The sequence below is a fragment of the Panthera uncia genome, chromosome B1 (genome assembly GCF_023721935.1).
Source record: "Panthera uncia isolate 11264 chromosome B1, Puncia_PCG_1.0, whole genome shotgun sequence".
NCBI lineage: Eukaryota > Metazoa > Chordata > Mammalia > Carnivora > Felidae > Panthera > Panthera uncia.
Genome location: NC_064811.1, coordinates 115,668,159 through 115,682,687, shown reverse-complemented (window position 1 = coordinate 115,682,687; position 14,529 = coordinate 115,668,159). Strand labels below are relative to the sequence as shown.

The 14,529-nt window shown below is 36.7% G+C and overlaps 1 protein-coding gene across 5 annotated transcripts in view; it reads left to right on the top strand.

Annotated features, from left to right (window-relative positions):
* ELF2 (E74 like ETS transcription factor 2) overlaps nucleotides 1–14,529 on the top strand; it is a 94,768-nt gene that overhangs the window by 2,747 nt on the left and 77,492 nt on the right. The window contains exon 1 of one of the 5 annotated variants that reach the window (XM_049632171.1): nucleotides 73–2,908. The exons of 2 other annotated variants lie outside the window; for them this stretch is intronic. The gene's annotated coding sequence lies outside the window, so the exon portion shown is untranslated. Of the gene's footprint in view, nucleotides 1–72; nucleotides 3,044–12,106; nucleotides 13,748–14,529 lie in introns of those variants that run through there. 2 more of the 5 variants (XM_049632170.1, XM_049632173.1) reach the window with 2 other exon arrangements.

Genomic DNA, 14,529 nt, shown 5'->3' with positions numbered 1-14,529 from the left:
CCCGCCCCCGTTCATGCTCTGTCTCTCTCTGTCCCAAAAATAAATTAAAAAAAAAAAAAAAAAAAAAGAAAGAGAGATTAAGAAAACAATCCCATTCACAATTGCATCAAAAAGATTAAGATACTGGGGTGCCTGGTTGGCTCAGTCAGTTGAGCGACTTTGAGTCAGGTCATGATCTTGTGGTTTGTGAAATCGAGCCCTGTGTCAGGCTCTGTGCTGACTGTGGAGCCTGGAGCCTGCTTCAGATTCTGTGTCTTCCTCTCTCTTTGCCCCTCCCCCATGCATGCACACTCTCTTTGTCTCTCTCCCTCTCTCTCAAAAATAAACATTAAAAAAAATTTTTTTTAAAAGAATAAAATACCAAGGAGTAAATTTAACCAAGGAGTTAAAAGACATTACTCTGGAAACCGTAAAACATTGATGAAAGAAATTAAAGATAATACAAACAAATGGAAAGATAAACCATACTCATGGATTATAAGAATTAATATTGTTAAAATGTCCATATTATCCAAAGCAATCTACAGATTCAGTGTAATCTCTATCAAAATTCCAATGGCATTTTTTTGTAGAAGTAGAACAGATAATCCTAAAATTTGTATAGAACCACAAAAGACCCCATATAGCCCAAGCAGTCTTGTGAAAGAAGAACAAACCTAAAGATACCAGGCTCCCTGATTTCAAACTATACTACAAAGCTATAGTAGTCAAAATGGTATGGTACTTGCACAAAAACAGACACCTAGATCAATAGAACAGAGTCCAGAAACAAACCCATGCTTATAAAGTTAATTAATCTTCAGCAGAGGAGGCCAGAAGCTACCACAGGGAAAAGACAGTCTCTTCAATACATGGTGCTGGGAAAACTGGACAACTACATGGCAAAAGAATGAAACTGGACCACTTTATTATTTTATTGCTTATTTAATTTAAAATTTTTTAAATGTTTTATTTTTGAGAGAGAGAGACAGAGACAGTGTGAGCAGGAAAGGGGCAGAGAGAGAGGGAAACACAGAATCTGAAGCAGGCTCCAGGCTCTGAGCTGTCAGCACAGAGCCTGACAGGGGGCCTGAGCTCACAAACTGTGAGATCATGACCTGAGCTGCAGTCGGATGCTTAACCGACTGAGGCACCCCGGTGCTCTATTTTTTATTTTTTAAGTAAGTTCTACATCCAGTGTGAAGCCTGAACTCATTACCCTGAGATCAAGAGCTGAATGCTCCACAGATTGAGCCATCCAGGTGCCCCTGGACCACTTTCTTATATAGGAAAATAAACTCAAAGTGGATTAAAGACTTAAACGTAAAACCAAAAACCATAAAAATCCTGGAAGCAAACATAAACAGTAAGCTTTTGGACATGTGCCTGAGCAGTATTTTTTTGCATCTATCTCCTCAGGTAAGGGCAGCAAAAGAAAAGTAAGTAGGACTACATCAGACTGAAAAGCTGATGAAGGGGCACCTGGGTGGCTCAGTCGGTTGAGCGTCTGACTTTGGCTCAGGTCACGATCTCACGGCTGACAGGTTCGAGCCCCACGTCGGGCTCTGTGCTGACAACTCAGAGCCCGGAGCCTGCTTTGGATTCTGTGTCTCCCTCTCTCTCTGCCCCTCCCTCATTCATGCTCTGTCTCAAAAATAAATAAACATTAAAAAACATTTTTTTAAATAAAAAAAAAAGCTGATGAAACTATTAGTGAAGGAGACCATCAACAGAATGAAAAGGCAACCTCCTGAATGGGAGATGATACTTGTAAATGATGTAACTGATAAGGGGTCAATATTCCGAAATATAGAAAGAACTTACAACTCAATATATTAAAAAGTCCAATTATAAAATGGGCAGAGGACCCAAATAGACATTTCTCCAAAAAGACGTACAGGTGGCAAACAGACACACGAAAAGGTGCTCAACATCCCTAATCATCAAGGAAATGCAGGTCAAAACAACAATGAGATATCACTTCACACATGTTAGAATGGCTACTATCAAAAAGACAAGAAATAACAAGGGTTGGCAAGGATGTGGAGGAAAGAGAGCTCTTGTGTAGTGTTCATGGGAATGCAAAATGGTGTAGCTACTATGGAAAACACTATGGAGTTTCTGCAAAATAGAAGTAGGACTATCGTACAGTCCGGCAAATCCACTTCTGGTTATTTGAAGAAAATGAAAATACTAATTTTAAAAGATATACGCACCCTGTGTTCATAGCAGCATTACTTAGTATGGGCAAGATATGGAAGCAACCTGAGTGTCCATCGATACATGAATGGATAAAGATGTGGTATATAGACAGTAGAATATTACTTAACCATAAAAAAGAGTGAAATCTTGCCATTTGCAACAACGTGAATGGATCTAGGAGGTATTATACTATGTGAAATAAGTCAGAGGCAAATACTGTATGATATTATATCAAATGAACAGCAAAACAAATGAACAACAAAACAGAAACAGGCCCATAGATACACAGAACAATTTGGTGGTTGCCAGAGGGGAGGGGGGACAAGGGGATGGAAAAAATAGGGGAAGGAGTTAAAAGGTACCAACTTCCAGTTGTAAAATAAATTAAGACATAAATATTCAATGTAGAGCACAAGAAATATAATTAATCTGTAACAACCTTGTATGGTGGTGATAGATGGTAGCTAGATTTATTGTGATGATTGCTCTGTAATCTGTATAAATGTTAAATTTCTATGTCATACACTTGAAACTAATATGTCAACTACACTTCAATTTAAAAAATTAGTATCTTGAGTTATTTAATGCCCAAAATGAATCCATTTTGAGTGCACAATTCAGTTAATTTTATTTTTATTTTTATTTGTTTTTCCCAAACTAGAATGATATACTACCTTACACCTGTCAGAATGGCTAAAATTAACAACACAGGAAACAACAGATGTTGGTGAGGATGCAGAGAAAGAGGAACCCTCTTTTGCTGTTGGTGGGAATGCAAACTGGTACAGCCACTCTGGAAAACTTTTTGAGGTTCCTCAAAAAGTTAAAAATAGAACTACCCTACTACCCAGCAATTGCACTAGTAGGTATTTACCCAAAGGATACAAAAATACTGATTCGAAGGGGTACATGTACCCCAATGTTTATAGCAGCAGTATCAACAATAGCCACATTATGGAAAGAGGCCAAATTTCCATCGACTGATGAATAGATAAAGAATATGTGGTATAGGGGTGCCTGGGTGGCTCAGTCAGTTAGACGCCCGACTCTTGATTTCAGCTCAAGTTTTCATCTCACGGTTCTTGAGATTGAGCCCTGCATTGGGCTCTCGGCTGACAGCACGGACCTGCTTTGTATTCTCTGTCTCCCTCTCTCTTTGCCCTTCCGTCTCTTGTGTGTGCGTGTGCGCTCTCTCTCAAAATAAATAAACATTAAAAAAAGAAAATGCAGTGTATAAATATATATACACAATGCAATATTATTCAGCCATAAAAACAATTCAGTTATTTTTAGTAAACATATAGAATTGTTATACTGTCATTATAAGCCAGTTTTCTTTTCTTTTATTCTTTCTCTCTTTCTTTCTCTCTCTTTCTTTCTTTCTTTCTTTCTTTCTTTCTTTCTTTCTTTCTTTCTTCTTACAGACTTTAATTCAGCAAAGAAAGGTCTGTAAGAGAGGACTGGGGAGATGACACTCCCCTGGGACTCCCCAGAATCAGGGGAGGGAGACTGGTGGCCCAGCCAGCCAGGGGGAGGGCCCAGGGTCTTCTCAGGCCACCAGGTCCTGCTTGGTGATCAGGGACAGAGCTTTATATGTGTGAAGTTGCTGGACTCAGCACTGGGCCAATGGGAGGCCAGGGAGGCCAGCTCCAGGTGGTCTATCCTAGGGATGGAGAAGTGGAGCTCATCTTCAACATGGTGGGAGACAGTGATGGCAGAGACTGAGTGGGGTGCACAGTATCTGACTCCCACAGACTGACAGCAGGACTGGTTTAAGCTTACAAGCCAGTTTCAGAACATTTTTGTCCCCTCCCCAAAATTACCTCTAGTTTGTTTGCATTTACCCTCAATCCCCCACCCCCATCCCAGGCAACCACTGACTTGTGTTTTGTCTCTATAGATTTGCCTTTTCTGGGTAGTTCATAGGAATGGAATCACACAAGAAACACTGAGCTTCTTTCACTTAGCATAATGTTTTTTGGGGTTTATCAATATTGTAGCATGTACCAGTATTTTGTTCCTTTTTATTGCTGAATAGTATTCTACTGTATGGATATACCACATCTTGTTTATTATTGACCAGTTGATAGGCATTTGGATGGTTTCCAGTTTTGACTGTGGCAAATAATGCAGCTTGAACATTTGAATACAAGTCTTTACGTGAATATATGCTTTCATTCTCTTGGGTAGATACTAGGAATAGAATTGCTGGCTTATCTATTTAACTGTTAAAGAACCTGCCAAACTGTTTTCTAAAGTGGCCATATGTTTACGTTTCTAACAGCAGTGTAAGAGAGTTCCAGTTTCTTCACATCCTTGTCAACACTAGTTATTGTCTGTCTTTTTTGTTATAGCTATTCTAGTAGGTATGAAGTGGTTAACTTATTGTGGTTTAAATTCACATTTTCTTAAAGACTCAAGGCATTGAGCATTTCATGTAATTATTCATTCATATATCCCTTTTGTTGAAATAGCCATTCAAATCTTTTGCCTGTTTTTAAAAAATTTTATTATAGAGTTGTAAAAGTTATATATTCTGGATGCAAGTCCTTTATTAGGTACATGATTTGCACATATTTTCTCCTCGTCTTTTCATTTTTTTATTGGAGGCCTTTGAAGTGCAATAATTAAACTTTTTTTTTAGAGTTTTAATTTTTTCAGATTTTTAATGTTCATTTTTGAGAGAGAGAGAGCAGGACAGGGGCAGAAAGAGATGGAGACAGAGAATCTGAAGCAGGCTCCATACTGTCAGCACAAAGCCTGACATGGGGTTCAAACCCACAAACCGCGAGATGATAAACTGAGCTGAAGTCAGACACTCAACTGACTGAGCCACCCAGGTACCCCTAGAGTTTTTACTCTTTAAGTAAGCTCTAGGCCCAGTGTGGGGCTTGAACTCATGACCTCACAGTCAAGAGTCATATGCTCTACTGACTGAGCCAGCCAGGAGCCCCCTTCCCCCAAATTTTAATTTTGATGGGAGTTTAATTTCCCACTTTTTTTCTTTTATAGATCATTAAAAATTTTTTTTTAATGTTTATTAGTTTTTTGAGAGAGAGAGAGAGAGAGAGAGAGAGAGGGGGGCAGAGAGAGAGGGAGACACAGAGTCCGAAGCAGGCTCCATCCAGGCTCTGTGCTATCAGCACAGAGTGCGACATGGGGCTCAAACCCACAAGCTGTGAGATCATGACCTGAGCTGAAGTCAGACACTTAACTGACTGAGCCACCCACATGCCCCTATAGATCATTCTTTTGTTGTAAGAACTCTTTGCCTAATCCAAGATATTGAGGATTTTCTCTTTTGTTTTCTTCTAGATCTTTTATAATTTTTGCTCTTAGATTTTGGATCTATTTTCAGTTAATTTTTATGTATGGCATGAAGGGTCTAAATTCATCTGTTGTATATGGATTCTCTTAGCACAGTTTGTTGAAAAGACAACATATCTATGTTGAAAAAATATCATTTCTCCACTGATTATAAATGTGGCACTCAATTCGGTTCCATTATCTATGTCTGTCTTTTTTTTAAATTCATTTTTAAATTTTTACAGCCTTTTAAGTTTATTTATTTTTGAGAGAGAGAGAGAGCATGAGTTGGGGAGGAACAGAAAGAAAGGGAGAAAGAGAGAATCCCAAACAGACTCCACACTGTCAGCACAGAGCCTGATGCGGGGCTCAAACCCACACACCATGAGACCATGACCTGAGCCAAAACCAAGAGTAGGATGCTCAACCAACTGAGCCACCCACGCTCCCCTCTATATGTCTATCTTTATGTTTTTACTACTGTGACTTGATTTTTGTGCTCTATGGTAACTTATGAAACCAGGTAATATAAGCCCTCCAATTTTGTTCTTCTTTTCTTCTTTTTATTTTTATTTTTAAAAAATTTTTGTTTTTAACGTTTATTTATTTTTGAGACAGAGAGAGACAGAGCATGAACGGGGGAGGGTCAGAGAGAGGGAGACACAGAATCCGAAACAGGCTCCAGGCTCTGAGCTGTCAGCACAGAACCCGACCCGAGGCTTGAACTCACTGACCGTGAGATCATGACCTGAGCCAAAGTCGGCCGCTTAACCGACTGAGCCACCCAGGCGCCCCCTTTTCTTCTTTTTAAAAGTTATGGCTCTTCTAGGCCCTATATACAAATTTTAGGATCATATTGTGGAAAGAGCCCAAATGTCCATATAACTGATGAATGGATAAAGAAGATGTGGTACACACACACACACACACACACACACACACACACATACACACACACACACACACACACACACAATGGAATATTACTCAGCAATCAAAAAGAATGAAATCTTGCCATTTTCAACAACACTGATGGAACTGGAGGGTATTATGCTAAGTGAAATAAGTCAGTCAGAGAAAGACAGATATCATATGATTTAATTTGTATGTGGAATTTAAGAAATAAAAGAACATAAGGGGAAGGGAAGGAACAATAAGATAAAACAGAGGGAGGCAAACTCTAAGAGAACTCTTACATACAGAGAACAAATTAAGCGTTGCTGGAGAGGAGGTGGTTGGGGGGATGGGCTAAATGGGGATGGGTACTAAGGAAGGCACTTGGGATGAGCACTGCATGTTAATATGTAAGTGATGAATCACTAAATTCTGATCCTGAAATTGTTATTACACTATACGGTAACTAACTTTGACTTAAATAAAATTAAAAAAAATTTTGGAATCAGCTTGTTAATGTCTGCAAAACAGGCTTGGAATTTTGATGAGAATGCACTGGATCTGTGGATCAGTTGGAGGAGAGTTGCAAATCTTGTAATGAGTTTTCTAGTATATGAACTTGAAAATTTCTCTTGATTTAATGATCTTTAATTTTTCTCAGTGATATTTTATAGTATCAGTGCATAAATCTTATACTTAAATTTTTATTTCATTTTGGTAAGAACACTTAACATGAGATCTATTTTCTAAACTTTTTAAGTGTACAGTACAGTATTGTTTACTGTAGGCACAATGTTGTATAGCAGATCTCTACATTTGGTAAGGGATTCCTTTTTAATCCCAGTTTGTTCCTGAGTTTTTATCATGAATGGTTATGGGATTTTGTCAAATGCTTTTTCTTCATCTGTTAGCATGACCAACTGTCACCTTTTGCCTAAGACCGTTCTGGTTTTAGCACTGAAATTCCTTCATCTTGGGAAACCCCTCTGTTCTGGACAAACTAGTATGGTTGGTCACCTTAGTGTCTGAGATGATCATGTGGTTTCTGTCTTTTATTCCATTAATATGGTGTATTATATTAATTGATTCTCAGATACTAAAGCAGCCTTAGTCCTAGGATAAATCTCACTTTGTCATGGTATATAATTCTTACTATATGTTGCTGGCTTTGGTTTGCTAATGTTTAGTTGAACATTTTTGTGTCTATATTTATGGAAGATACTGGTCTGTAGTTTTTTTTCCTTGGGATGTCTTTGGATTTTGTGACATAGTAGTACTAGCCTCATAGAATGAATTGAGAGGTGTTTGTTCTTTGATTTTCTGTAAGAGTGTGTGCATGATTGGTTATTATTACCCCCTTGAATACATTTGATAGAATTGACCAGTGAAAGCATCTGGGCCTGGATTTTTTTCCTTTGGAAAAATTTTAAACTGTTAATTCAATTTATTTACTTGTTATAGGTCTCTTCAGATTTTTTGCTTATTCTTGAGTTAGTTTCAGTAATTGTATTCCTTATGATTTGTCCATTTCATCTAAGCTATTTAATATTTTTGGCATATAGTTCATAGTATTCCTATATGTGCTTTTAATTTTACTAGTGTAGTTTGTGGTGTTCCTCTTTCATTATTAATTTTAGTAGCATGTGTATTCTCTCTTTTTTACTTGGTCATTCTAGCTAAATGTTTGTCAATTTTGTTGCTACTTTCAAAAAAAAGTTTTGGTTTAATTGATTTTTTTTTCCATTTTCTGCTTTCTGTTTCACTGCTTTCTATTTAATTTTTATAATTTTCATCATTCTGCTTATTTTGGGCTTAGTGTGCCTTTTTCTAGCTTCTTAAGGTAGAAGTGTAGGTTATTGATTTGAGGTCTTTTTTTTTTTTTTTTTTTTTTTAAATAAGCAGCAACTTTAATGTGGGTACAGCTTTTTTTTTTTTTTTTTTAATCCTATAACTGGGTGGGTGCAAGCAGATCAGTAGTTCTTTTTTTTTAAATGTTTATTTACTTTTGAGACAGAGAGAGACACTGCATGAGCAGGGAAGGGACAGAGAGAGAGGGAGACACAGAATGTGAAGCAGGCTCCAGGCTCCAAGCTGTCAGCACAGTGCCCGACGCGGGGCTTGAACTCACGAACTGTGAGATCATGACCTGAGCTGAAGTCGGACGCTTAACCGACTGAGCCACCCAGGCGCCCCTTGATTTGAGGTCTTTACTGAGCAGGCATTTAAAGCTCTAAATTTCCTTTCAAACACTGGGGTAGCTGCATCCTGTACATTTTTAAATTTCTGCGTTTTAAAATTTGTATTCACTTCTAAATATTTTTAAATTTCTTGTGATGTCTTGACTTCTGGGTTATTTAGAAATGTATTATTTGATTTCCAATTATTTGGGGATTCCCCAAATTACATTGTTCTTGATTTTTTATTTAATTCCCCTGTAGTAGTAGAACATACTTTGTATGATTTTCTCATTTTAAATTTTTTGAGACATTTTTATGGCCTAGTATGTAATCCTTTCTGAAAAATGTTCCCTGTGTGCTAGAAAAGAATATGTGTTCTGCTGTTGTTGGGAGGAATGTTTTGTCGGTGACAGGTCAAGTTGGGTGATAGTTTTCAAGCCTTCAATGTCTGTGCTGATTTTCTGTCTAGCCATACTATCAATTATTGAGAGATTAAAAGCCCTATTATTACTGGAGTGTCTATTTTTCCTTTCAGTTCTGTCAATTTTTGCTTCATGTTTTGGGGGCACTGCTATTAAGAAGACCTTTTATCATTATGAAAGATTCCTCTTTGTCTAGTTGTATTTCATCTGGTATTGGTGGAGCCACTCCAGCTCTCTTATACTTACTGTTTGTGTTGCAGATTTTTTTCTATACTTCGGTTTTCAACCCATTTGTGTTTTGAGTCTAAAGTGTATCTTACAGACAGCATGTAGTTAAAATGCTTTGTTTTTTTAAGTAGTGTGATCATTTCTGCTTTTGTCTTTTTCATTTCTGCCTTTTGATTGGAGGGTTTACTCTGTCCACATTTTATATAATCATTGATAGTCAGATTTATATCTGCAATCATATGTCTCATTTCTTTTTTATTTCTTTGTTCATCTTTTTCTTCTGGAGTTAGTGGATATTTTCCAGAGTATCATTTGAATTCCTTTGTTAGTGTTTTAACTAGATTTTTGGGATATTTTCTTTGCTCTAGGGAATACAGTATGTATCTTTGTCACATTGTACTTCAGATTAACCAGTTTAATTATGGTAAAATATAGAAACTTTGCTCCATTTCCTCCCCTAGCCTATCTGGTGGTATTATCATACATATTAAGTTTTTATATGTTAGGAGCCCAACAGGACCATTTTATATTCTTTATGCAATTGTATGTGTTTTACAACAAGTACAAGAGGAAAAAAATGCTTACGCAGTCTTTTATACTTAACACATATGTTGACCTTTTATGGTGCTCCTTATTTCTTTTTGTGTAGTTGGGTTATGGGCTGGTTATTTTCTTTCAGTCGGATGGACTTTTAGGATTTCTCATAAGCAGGTTTGTCATAAATGAATTATTTTAATCTTTGTTTTTTGGGATTGTTTTTATTTTGCCTTTATTTTATTATTATTATTAGTTTAATGTTTATTTTTGAGAGAGAGAGAGAGAGAGAGAGAGAGAGAGAGAGAGAACGAGCAGGGGAGAAGGGGTAGGGAGAGAGAAGGGGACACAGAATCTGAAGTCGGCTACAGGCTCTGAGTTGTCAGCACAGAGCCTGATGCAGGGCTCGAACCCACAGACTGTGAGATCATGACCTGAGCTGAAGTCGACCACTTAACCAACTGAGCCTCCCAGATGCCCCTGTTTTTGCCCTTATTTTTGAGGAATAGTTTTGCTGGACATAGAATTCTTTGTTACAGAAATTTTTTCATTCAGCACCTTGAATATGTTGTCTCTTGCTTTCTGACCTCAGTTGTTTACAATGAGTTATTCTTTGTGCTGTCAAGACTTTCTCTGTCGTTGGCTTTCAATAATGGTACATCTAAGTGTGGATCTCTTTGTGTTTATTCTGCTTTGGATTCATTAAACTTGAATCTATGGATGAATATTTTTTCAAAAGTTTCGTAAGTTTTGACCATAATTTCTTCAAATATTTTTTCTGTTCTCCTTCTCTGTTCCTTTTTGGACCTCGCATTACACGTAGATTGGATGCTTGATGGTGTCCCATAAATCTCGGAGGCTCTGTTCATTTTTTTTAAATTCTTTTTTTCTGTTCTTCAGAATTGGTAATTTCTATTAATATATCTCCAAGTTCACGGACTCTTCTGTCATCTCAAATCTGCTATTGAGCTCTGTTAGTGAATTTTTAATTTTGGTTGTAGTTTCCAACTCTTGAATTATACTTTTCATCTCCATAATTTCCATATTTTCCTATTTTTTAAAATAGTGCCTGTATCTTTATTGAGATTGCTCATTTTTTGAGTTACAGTTGTCATACTCTCCTTTAATTCTTTAAACTTGGTTTCTTTAATTGCAGATAAAATTAAATTTTAGATAGAAGATGATATCTAAACTGTGTGTTAAATCCTAAAATGATATTTGTTGTATTTCTAAATTATGTTCAATAATTCTCATCTATATTTCATGATGTGCGTGAATGTAATTGCTCATAAATGCTAAATTTCATCTGATAGTTTTTATTTAAACATAACTAACAATTTACTTAAAATTACTAATGTTTATTGATACATAGGATCAGTGTACAATTGGAAAGATATGCCGTTATCTGAAACCTTGGCTCAGTTTCTGAACTGATTATACAGTATAACATATATTTGCTTGTCCATATTTTTTATAGTTAACCAGTTCTCTCATGGTTAGTACTAATGGGTAGAAAAAAATGGAAGAAGCCTAAAAGAGCGATATGTGTGAGAATGGTTACAAAATATCAAAATGTTCCTATCAGCCAGCACATTTAATAATAATAATATTAATTCATTTTAGGTCCTTGAAAGATTGCAGTAAACAAGATAAATGCAGTACTTGTTCTTATGGAACTTACATTTTAGTGGAGGAGACAAGCATTAAACATATAAACAAAAAAAGGGGGGCACCTGGGTGGCTCAGTTGGTTAAGCATCTAACTCTTGATTTGGGCTCAGGTCATGATCTCAGAGTTGTAACGTAGAGCCCCATGTTGGGCACCGTGCTGGACACGGGGCCTGCTTAAGATTCTCTCTCTCCCTCTCACTGTGCCCCTTCCTTGCTCGTGTGCACGCTGTTTCTCTCAAAAACAAAAAAATAAGAAGCAAAGACATAAACGAGTAGGATAATTTTAGGATAATTTTTATAAATATAATGAAGAAACAAAATAGGGTAATGTGATATCAAATAGAGACTGATAGGGAAGCTACATGGAATTGGAATATAATTGGAAGGGGGGGAATCATGATGGAAATGTCTTTGTGAAGGGGTGGGACTTGAGGTGATATCTGCATGATAAGTGAGGAAGATTCTGTCTGTGGATGATCTGAAAGAACCTGTAATCTGAGAATAGGAGGTGCATAAGCTTAGTGTTATAGGAACAGGGCCACTGTAGTTGGAGCTCAGCAAGCCAGTGAAGAAGAGATGAGAGATGAATGAGGTCAGAGAATTGGGGTGGGCTAGCCCTGGGTTGATCTTTACATAGACCATGTTGAGTTTAGATTTTTTCCTTTTTTTTTTTTTTAAGTTTATTTATTTATTTTGAGAGAGAGAGAGAGCAAGCTGGTTATTGGGGAAGGGTCAGAGAGAGAGGGAAAGAGAGAATCCCAAGCACTGGCAGTGCAGAGTCCGACCCAGGGCTCGAACTCACAAACAGTGAAATCATGACCTGAGCCAAAACCCAAAGTCAGACGTTTAACTAACTGAGCCACACAGGTACCCCTAGGTTTTTTTTTTTTCTACATGTGGTGGGAACCCACTGGAGAAATACTTCAGTGACCTTCATTCTGGACGAAGGAGTTAATTGACAGCCCGGTTGTAACTTTATTCTTTAACAGTTTTTGACTGTGAGTAAACATATGTAGAATTTTCTCTAAATGATTTTAGCTTCATAAAGAACAGCAGGGAAAATAGCTTTCCAGATGTTTCTTAGTTGAAATTTAGCTACCTAAAACTAAAATAAAATACCATATCTATGAAACTTTAAATTTTTAATACAATTATAACAATGGCAGGCATTCTTATAACAATTTTAATTAATTCATGTTAGTATTATAAAATTAGACTTTCAACTGTTCATAATTATAGGCAAAAAATATACAGATAACATGATGTAGTTAGTTGTTTGATGACTGACTTACTAAATAATTCGGTATATAACTTTCCCCCCCCTACTTCACTAGCAAAAACAGTCGATTATTTTTGTTTGGCTAACTAATATTAACACAAAATAATTATGACCTCAAATTACTTCAGATTAAACAGTGTGGAGTATAGTCCTCCAAAGTTTTATGTGAATGACATTTTTGAAGATAAACTACCTCTTCAAAGTACCACTATTTGTTATTAAAAAAAAGTGAGCTATAGTTTTTATAAAGTGAATAGTAACCTTCAATATCTCTAATATTTCCCTTTATAATTGTCATGTATTTTTTGATATTTAAAATGCACTTTTCTGTAATATTTAAGATATACATTTTTAGTACAGTAAAACTTTGGATTGTGAGTAACTTGTTCTGCGAGTGTTCTGCAAGATGAACAAATATTTCTGATAAATTTTAACTTGATAAACAAGGATGTCTTGCAATAGGAGTAGTACGGGACGCCGAACATCACGTGATCACAACTGAGCCAATGTTTCTTCTCTCTCTCTTTCTCTCCCTCTCTCTCTCTGTGTCCCTCCCTTGCTTGCTCGCTCTCTCTCTCTCTCTCTCTCTCTCACTGCAGAATTGTGGGTGATTGTCTGCCATGTTCAGATGCTTCAGTCTCAGGCCATGGTGTTTGGTAGAAATCAGTGATTTTTCAGAATGTTGGAAGGTGCCCACAACTGGCACTAGTGTATTTTTTTGTCATTTCAAAGCACCTATGGACAGTCCTTTGCTTTCCCATACAAGAGTAAGCTTGGGAATACTTTGCTTCATTCTAGGTCAGGCTGCCTGCAGATATAGAACCTGTCCTCTGCTGCCTTATTGCCAGTTACATTAAATACAGCGTATGACCAGGGTTTATTAATACTGCACCGTAGTCAACATCCATGTGAGTGTATATAAGGGCCCCTATGCAGAAAAAGATTCCACTGAGCCAATAGAGAGCAGTGATTCCATTAGTGATAGCAGTGAAAGTTGTCCTACACAGTAGCCCTCCTCTCTCGTCTCCCTTGCACCAGCCACAAAGATTTTCAAGGGTAAGTGCAGGTTAATCTGTTTATTATTTTTTTTATGTTTTGTGTTTTCTTTATTGTTTTATATTACAGTATCATCGTCATTTTTATATGAATAGTTTTGGGTTATGGAACGAATCATCTGAATTTCCATTATTTCTTATGGGAAATTTGCTTTGGTATACAAGTGCTTTGGATTACAAGCATGTTTCCAGAATGAATTATGCTCCAAACCAAGGTTTTACTGTATTGAAAATGTACTGAAAATATATTTCAAATAAGCTAACTATATAAAAAAAACCTCAGATATGCCATAATTTGGAAGGTATTTTTAAATTACTCTAATTTTGTGTTAATAATTGACTTACAGTGTGTATCGGAATGTTTATTTCTTCGCCCCTTTAATCACTATCCACTTACTCTGACTATATTCAGTATTGTATATATAGTTGTTAAAAGGTGCTCACTTTTTTCCCAAAATGATTTAAAGTGGCTTAACAAAGGACACATGTGTGTATGTATTAGAGATAGTAAAATAGAAAAAGGAAGCCAAGAACAAGAAAAGTTGAGTTGGGAGTTAAAATTGTTGTCTGTTATGTGCTACGCACTATTTCTGAGAGATATATATGCAATGCTGATTACAATAGCTATGGCTCAGCTCTAATGGAGCTTTTATTCTAGTTTGTGTTGGTAAGGTGGGTAGAAAGATTTGCAATAAGCATGTAAGAAAATACCTTCACCTTTTACTTCATTATAGGGAGGTGACAAAAAGATGACTTGGGACAGGATAAAATCTGGACAATTAG